Source organism: Oncorhynchus clarkii, unplaced genomic scaffold (genome assembly GCF_045791955.1).
Source record: "Oncorhynchus clarkii lewisi isolate Uvic-CL-2024 unplaced genomic scaffold, UVic_Ocla_1.0 unplaced_contig_1422_pilon_pilon, whole genome shotgun sequence".
NCBI classification, from domain to species: Eukaryota; Metazoa; Chordata; class Actinopteri; order Salmoniformes; family Salmonidae; genus Oncorhynchus; species Oncorhynchus clarkii.
Window position 1 is genome coordinate 128,437 of NW_027261142.1, and position 9,049 is coordinate 137,485.

Here is a 9,049-nt window from a genome sequence, read left to right on the forward strand (position 1 = left end):
CACTCCGCTAGCCAGCACCTCTCCTAAATAGGTGTTCCACTCCGCTAGCCAGCACCTCTCCTAAATAGGTGTTCCACTCCGCTAGCCAGCACCTCTCCTAAATAGGTGTTCCACTCCGCTAGCCAGCACCTCTCCTAAATAGGTGTTTCACTCCGCTAGCCAGCACCTCTCCTAAATAGGTGTTCCACTCCGCTAGCCAGCACCTCTCCTAAATAGGTGTTCCACTCCGCTAGCCAGCACCTCTCCTAAATAGGTGTTTCACTCCGCTAGCCAGCACCTCTCCTAAATAGGTGTTCCACTCCGCTAGCCAGCACCTCTCCTAAATAGGTGTTCCACTCCGCTAGCCAGCACCTCTCCTAAATAGGTGTTTCACTCCGCTAGCCAGCACCTCTCCTAAATAGGTGTTCCACTCCGCTAGCCAGCACCTCTCCTAAATAGGTGTGCGTTTCCTTCGCTTCTAGATGATGTCTTCTGTGCCCATATGAATAACCCCTATGATGTAACTGCAATGATGAGATAGATGTTCTTCTTCTCTGTTTTGGTTTTACTATTTCACTGCCATACTGTGTTTAACTGTGTTCGATCTTGTCTAGCCATCTTGTCTCGCCATCCACAATGGAAATAAGTCCCAGACTTTATTGTGTGTTATCCTCCATGATTTCATTAATGTGCATGTATGGCTTTTTCAAGTTGTATGTGTGCTTGTTTTTTTAAATGGTCAAATTAATAAACTAAACTAAATCAAGGACCTGGAGAGCAGTAGGGAGACAGAAAGAGGTATTAAACGACATGGTGTTGAAACCATTCAGACGAGGGGAGATCAGTAACAAAGTCAATGGATAGATAAGACCAGGGACGCTGAGGCACAGGAAGGGGAGGATAGATGAAACCAGGGACACTGAGGCACAGGAAGGGGAGGATAGATGAAACCAGGGACACTGAGGCACAGGAAGGGGAGGATAGATGAAACCAGGGACACTGAGGCACAGGAAAGAGAGGATAGATGAAACCAGGGACACTGAGGCACAGGAAAGAGAGGATAGATAAGACCAGGGACGCTGAGGCACAGGAAGGGGAGGATAGATGAAACCAGGGACACTGAGGCACAGGAAGGGGAGGATAGATAAGACCAGGGACACTGAGGCACAGGAAGGGGAGGATAGGTAAGACCAGGGACACTGAGGCACGGGAAGGGGAGGATAGGTAAGACCAGGGACACTGAGGCACGGGAAGGGGAGGATAGATGAGACCAGGGACACTGAGGCACAGGAAAGGGATGATAGATAAGACCAGGGACACTGAGGCACAGGAAGGGGATGATAGATAAGACCAGGGACACTGAGGCACAGGAAGGGGATGATAGATAAGACCAGGGACACTGAGGCACAGGAAAGGGATGATAGATAAGACCAGGGACACTGAGGCACAGGAAAGGGATGATAGATAAGACCAGGGACACTGAGGCACAGGAAGGGGAGGATAGATAAGACCAGGGACACTGAGGCACGGGAAGGGGAGGATAGATAAGACCAGGGACGCTGAGGCACAGGAAGGGGAAGGAGTTTCCCTGCTTGAGCGTTCTGGGGGGAATTGGTTTGGGCACATACGGAACAGGTGTTGACGTAGCAAGTGACATCCTGTGCCAGGGTGGGCCACCAGTATTTCTCAGAGATGGATTGGGTAGTGCATGAAATACCTGATTTCCAGCGATGAGAGCTGTGTGCCCAGGTCAGTAACTGGTCCCTTATCCCTGCAGGAACGTAGATACGCTCGGGAGGACATTTAGTGGGTGTGGGCTCCCTCTCCAGAGTCTGGTGATTGTCCACATCTACGTCCCACAGGGGCACACTACACAGCTGTGGAGTGGATGACTGTAGACCTACACAGCTGTGGAGTGGAGGACTGTAGACCTACACAGCTGTGGAGTGGAGGACTGTAGACCTACACAGCTGTGGAGTGGAGGACTGTAGACCTACACAGCTGTGGAGTGGAGGACTGTAGACCTACACAGCTGTGGAGTGGATGACTGTAGACCTACACAGCTGTGGAGTGGATGACTGTAGACCTACACCGCTGTGGAGTGGAGGACTGTAGACCTACACAGCCGTGGTGTGGATGACTGTAGACCTACACCGCTGTGGAGTGAAGGACTGTAGACCTACACAGCTGTGGAGTGGATGACTGTAGACCTACACAGCCGTGGTGTGGATGACTGTAGACCTACACCGCTGTGGAGTGGAGGACTGTAGACCTACACAGCTGTGGAGTGGATGACTGTAGACCTACACAGCTGTGGAGTGGATGACTGTAGACCTACACAGCTGTGGAGTGGATTACTTTTCTATCAAACCCACATCCAAACCAATTTCAGGCTGTATAGGCTGAAGGATGTAAGCCTAAATGATTATATGTAGAACAAACTATATCAGGCTATTATAATGGGTTAGACCTGAGTTATAGACAGTCTACCAAAATATGTCTAACACACAGCACTTGCTTACTATTTAGCATCCTGAAATCACCACATAAAAATCCTGTGTGGTCAACAGAAACAAAACAAACAGATGAAAACCTCCAAATATTCTCATCCCATTACAGTGTTGTCATAGCAGCAATACTAACCTACACCTACACATCACAATGTTTGGAAATGACACGGGAATGCAGATGGGAGACTCCATCCTTCCCTAGTCTACTCAGATTTGATTTTGAATTTAGCCTAAATCAATGTATAGAAAAAAAACAGTTAAATAGTCTATTGAAATGTTGCTCAGTAAAATAATAGACATACAGAATATTAGGTTCCAGAGAAAAGTGAACTATTTGCTGCTCTCAGTCCGGCACGTGATGATCGTCACATAAAAAATCCTCCTACTCAAATATTTGGTCAACAGAAATAAGGAAAACATATTTGAAAACCTCATAATGTTCTCCATCTAACTATAGGGCCAGGGTTATACTCATCTGTAGACCACAAATAAACTATTTTAGATACAACTGAAAATGCACTTTAAAGTTCACTGACAGGCAAGTAAACCTTTTCATTCCAAGATGGCGAAGCAGTCAGACGTCCTTGTCTCTGTCTTGTTGTGTCCCATGTATATATCTTTTTAGATATTTTTCTTCGCATTCTTTTTTATATTTTTCCTAAACCTCAACTTCATCTAAATACTCTCCTGCAACCCGCCTCACCCAATGTGGTGTGGATCTGTTTTTTTTCTTCCTAAAGTATTTTTATTTACCTCCGAACTGGAATCCCTCAACTGAAGCTAGTCAGCTAACTAGCTACCAGCTATCAGTCAGCTAACCACTGCTAGCGGTCATCAGCTAACCTTTAGCTCGGAAAGCTCTCGCCAGTTCGTACAACGTGTTTCAAACCAGAGCATACCGGACCTATTTTTATCTCCATATCCCCGGATTCCTACCGCAAAACTCTGAACCTTTTCATCTGGATCATCGCAGCTAGCTAACCGCAACCCAGGTTGACCACTCCTGGCTAACATTTCCATCCCGGTGCAAGCACCAACTAGCCTGGGTCTGGCCCATGCTAGATCCATCTCCCGGCTAGGGCTCCTGGGCTACTGCTGAAGTCCACTCCTCGGCTACAATATCCGGACCCCTTCTATTGCCTGTATGGGGCACGGAACCCCGCCGATCCTTCACGACTGAAGGCCCATTCTGCTTACCGCGGCCTGCTAGCTATCTGTAGCCTATTGGACTGTTAGCTGATCCACCGGCCAGTTTCTTGGACCACAATACCCATTTTGCCAATTGGACTTGGACCCCTCTGCTACTTGGAACCCTACTTATTCCATGACTGGTCTATCAACGTCACCGCACGAGGAGGCAAAAACAGACTTACCCCCATCGCGACGTCCCCCAAAGGCTAACTTGCTAGCCCCGGCCTGCTAACTGACTGAATCGCCGACTGATCACTTGGCTACGCATGCCTCTCCCTAATATCAATATGCCTCTTCCATTACTGTTCTGGTTAGTGATTGTCTTATTTCACTGTAGAGCCTCTAGCCCTGCTCAATATGCCTTAACCAACCATGTTGTTCCACCTCCCACATATGCGATGACATCACCTGGTTTAAACGTCTCTAGAGACTATATCTCTTTCATCATTACTCAATGACTAGGTTTACCTCCAATGTACTCTCTTCCTACCTTACCTTTGTCTGTACATTATGTCTTGACTCTATGCTATCGTTCTCAGAAACCTGCTCCTTTTACTCTCTGTTCCGAACGTGCTAGACGGCCAGTTCTTATAGCATTTAGCCGTACCCTTATCCTACTTCTCCTCTGTTCCTCTGGTGATGTAGAGGTGGTTCATCCAGGTCCTGGAGTGCCTAGCTCCACACCTACTCCCCAGATGCTCTCATTTGTTGACTTCTGTAACCGTAAAAGCCTTGGTTTCATGCATGTTAACATTAGAAGCCTACTCCCTTAGTTTGTTTTACTCACTGCTTTAGCACACTCTGCTAACCCGGATGTCTTAGCCGTGTCTGAATCCTGGCTTAGGAAAACCATCAAAAACCCTGAAATCTCCAACCCTAACTATAACATTTTCCACCAAGATAGAACTGCTAAAGGGGACGGTGTTGCAATCTACTGCAGAGATAGTCTGCAGAGTTCTGTCATGCCATCCAGGTCTGTGCCCAAAAAGTTCAAGATTCTGCTTTTAAAAATCCACCTTTCCAGAAACAAGTCTCTCACCGTTGCAGCTTGCTATAGACCACCCTCTGAACCCATATGTGAATTGATTGCCCCCCATCTATCTTCTGAGCTCATGCTGCTAGTTGATCTAAACTGGGACATGCTTAACACCCCGGCCATCCTACAATCTAAGCTTGATGCCCTCAATCTCACACAAATTATCAATGAACCGACCAGGTAGAACCCAAAATCCGTAAACATGGGCACCCTCATAGATGTCATCCTAAGTAACTCGCCCTCCAAATACACCTCTGCTGTTTTCAACCAAGATCTCAGTGATCACTGCCTCATTGCCTGCATCCGTAATGGGTCTGCGGTCAAACGACCACCCCTCATCACTGTCAAATGCTCCCTAAAACACTTCTGCGAACAGGCCTTTCTAATTGACCTGGCCGGGGTATCCTGGAATGACATTGACCTCACCCTGTCCGTAGAGGATGCCTGGTTATTCTTTAAAAGTGCCTTCTTCACCATCTTAAATAAGCATGCTCCATTCAAAAAAATGTAGAACTAGGAATAGATACAGCCCTTGGTTCACTCCAGACCTGTCTGCCCTTGACCAGCACAAAAACGTCCTGTGGCGTTCTGCATTAGCATCGAATAGCCCCCGTGATACGCACATTTCTAGGGAAGTTAGGAACCAATATACACAGGCAGTTAGGAAAGCTAAGGCTAGCTTTTTCAAACAGAAATGTGCATCCTGTAGTACAAACTCAAAAAAGATCTGGGATACTGAGTCCATGGAGAATAAGAGCACCTCCTCCCAGCTGCCCACTGCACTGAGGCTAGGAAACACTGTCACTACTGGTAAATCCACAATAATTGAGAATTTCAACAAGCATTTTTCTACGGCTGGCCATGCTTTCCACCTGGCTACCCCTACCCCTGTCAACAGCCCTGCGCTCCCCACTGCAACTCGCCCAAACCTCCCACACTTCTCCTTCACCCAAATCCAGATAGCTGATGTTCTGAAAAAGCTGCAAAATCTGGACCCCTACAGATCAGCAGGGCAAGACAATCTGTACCCTCCATTTCTAGAATTATCTGCCGAAATGATTGCAACCCCTATTACTAGCCTGTTCAACCTCTCTTTCGTATCGTCTGAGATTCCCATAGATTGGAAAGCTGCCGTGGTCATCCTCCTCTTCAAAGGGGGAGACACTCTAGACCCAAACTACTACAGACCTATATCTATTCTACCCTGCCTTTCTAAGGTCTTTGAAAGCCAAGTTAACAAACAGATTACCAACCATTTCGAATCTCACCGTACCTTCTCCACTCTGCAATCTGGTTTCCAAGCTGGTCATAGGTGCACCTCAGCCACGCTCAAGGTCCTAAACAATATCATAACCGCCATCGATAAGAACCATTACTGTGCAGCCGTATTCATCGACCTGGCTAAGGCTTTCGACTCTGTCAATCACAACATTCTTATTGGCAGACTCAACAGCCTTGGTTTCTCAAATGACTGACTCGCTTGGTTCACCAACTACTTCTCTGATAGAGTTCAGTATGTCAAATCGGAGGGCCTGTTGTCCGGACCTCTGGACGTCTCTATGGGGGTGCCACAGGGTTCAATTATTGGGCCGACTCTCTTCTCAGAATACATCAATGATGTCGCTGTTGCTGCTTGTGATTCTTTGATCCACCTCTACGCAGACAACACCATTCTGTACACATCTGACCCTTCGTTGTACACTGTGTTAACTCAAATCAATTCAAATCAAATGTATTTATATAGCCCTTCGTACATCAGCTGATATCTCAAAGTGCTGTACAGAAACCCAGCCTAAAACCCCAAACAGCAAGCAATGCAGGTGTAACTAACCTCCAGATGAGCTTCAATGCCGTACAACTCTCCTTCCGTGGCCTCCAACTGCTCTTAAATGCAAGTAAAACTAAAGACATGCTCTTTAACTGATCGCTGCCCGCACGTGTCCGCCCGTTCAGCATCACTACTCTGGCCATTTATGACTTAGAATATGTGGACAACTACAAATACCTTGTATGTTTGTTTATTCCATGTGTAACTCTGTGTTGTGTTAGACTGTAAACTCTCCTTCCAGACTCACATTAAACATCTCCAATCCAAATTTAAATCTAGAATTGGCTTCCTATTTCGCAACAAAGCATCCTTCACTCATGCTGCCAGACATACCCTTGTAAAACTGACCATCCCACCGATCCTTGACTTCGGTGATGTCATTTACAAAATAGCAGTCTGTCACAGTGCCATCCGTTTTGTCTCCAAAGCCCCATACACTACCCACCACTGCGACCTGTATGATCTCGTTGGCTGGCCGTCGCTTCATACTCGTCACCAAACCCACTGGCTCCAGGTCATCTACAAGTCTCTGCTAGGTAAAGCCATGCCTTATCTCAGCTCACTGGTCACCATATCTGCACCCACCCGTAGCACGCGCTCCAGCAGGTATATTTCACTGGTCACCCCCAAAGCCAACTCTTCCTTTGGCCGCCTTTCCTTCCAGTTCTCTGCTGCCAATGACTGGAACGAACTGCAAAAATCTCTGAAGCTGGAGACTCATATCTCCCTCACTAGCTTTAAGCACCAGCTGTCAGTGCAGCTCACAGATCACTGCACCTATACATAGCTCATCTGTAAATAGCCCATCCAATCTTCCTCATCCCCATACTGTATTTATTTATTTATCTTGCTCCTTTGCACCCCAGTATCTCAACTTGCACATTAATCTTCTGCACACCTACCATTCCAGTGTTTAATTGCTATATTGTACTTCTCCACCATGGCCTATTTATTGCCTTTACCTCTCTTATCCTACCTAATTTGCACATGCTGTATATAGATTTTTCTACTGTATTATTGATTGTATGTTTGTTTATTCCATGTGTAACTCTGTGTTGTTGTTTGTGTCAAACTGCTTTGCTTTATCTTGGCCAGGTTGCAGTTGTAAATGAGAACTTGTTCTCAACTAGCCTACCTGGTTAAATAAAGGTGTTCTCAACTAGCCTACCTGGTTAAATAAAGGTGTTCTCAACTAGCCTACCTGGTTAAATGTGCTGCACAGCAATAAAGCTGCATTTTTAATCATTTGGATCCATTCGGGTAGGATATAGACCCGACCCAATTTTGGATCTAATTCTCTCTCAAATCGGACAAGTTTTGGGTTGGATCTCGTCCACCTCGTATCTGTATCGGATATTGATCAAAATAAAATAAAAACTAAAAATCTGTAGCATGAAGACAACTGTGTTAGCAGTGGCTTATGTGACCATTACATCTGTGTATGCTAGCTAACACACTTATTTACAGCAATCATATGCCAAAGCACATCCCAGAAAGCCCCTCAATCCCTAACAGGTACCATATACCCACACATTTATAAATCAGTAACGTACAGCAAACTTGTACACATTGTAAAATAGAAAATAGAAAACAGTATTCAGAACGTGACCTACCCCTTGCATCACATTTTCATACTGGGAAGACCTGATGTTCGCAATCTCCCCCTATCTGCAAGCGGGGCCAATCACAACACGCCTTATTGTCATCAGAGTTGAACTAACCAATAAGAATGCTTGAACATTAAATACACATTTCTTTAGAGGCAAGTGGAAACATAACCAACCCTGTTACACCAGGAGAAGTGTAAGAGTGTGTCGGAGCAAGACTGACAGACATGTTTCTCTCTCTGATTAGTGACTGATTGATTAATTGACCAAATTATTGATTGATTGCTCAATGAACAGTCTTGTACACAGGGCAGGACAGGGACAGGACCTATTATCTACACACACGGTTGGTCAGTAAACGGCTGACTTTAATCCTATACTTCCTGTTGTCAGACTGATGAGTTGTGCATGTTTGGACAAAACCAGAAAGACACTTCTGTTTTTTTTTTAAAACAGGACACCCCAGAAAAGATGGAAATGACAAATATCCCTGTTATGTTTGATGTGTTATTATTGGACTGAATAATAAAAGGCTGTGCCCTGTGGAAAGTACTGAAACTGTACTATGGTAGCAGAATTTTGAGTTACGGAAAATGACTGTGCCATTTACAGGATAATTTATGACATCTCAGCTTGACTAGCAGATGGGATGTCAAACCTCTGGCACAACCTCAACCTCAATGTCTGGCCAGCCACCAAACAGCCAACACACCCTGCCCAGCGAGGAAGAGGCAAAGCGAGAGGTTTCACTCTGGCCAGAATCGGTCTAAAATAAGTCCAAGGTGTTTCTATGGGCATATTTTGTACCTAAGCTTGTCGCATGCCTACCCACCATTGGACAACAACTCCCATTGTTAGGATGGAGACATTGGCATCTCGTCATTACATACAGATATCT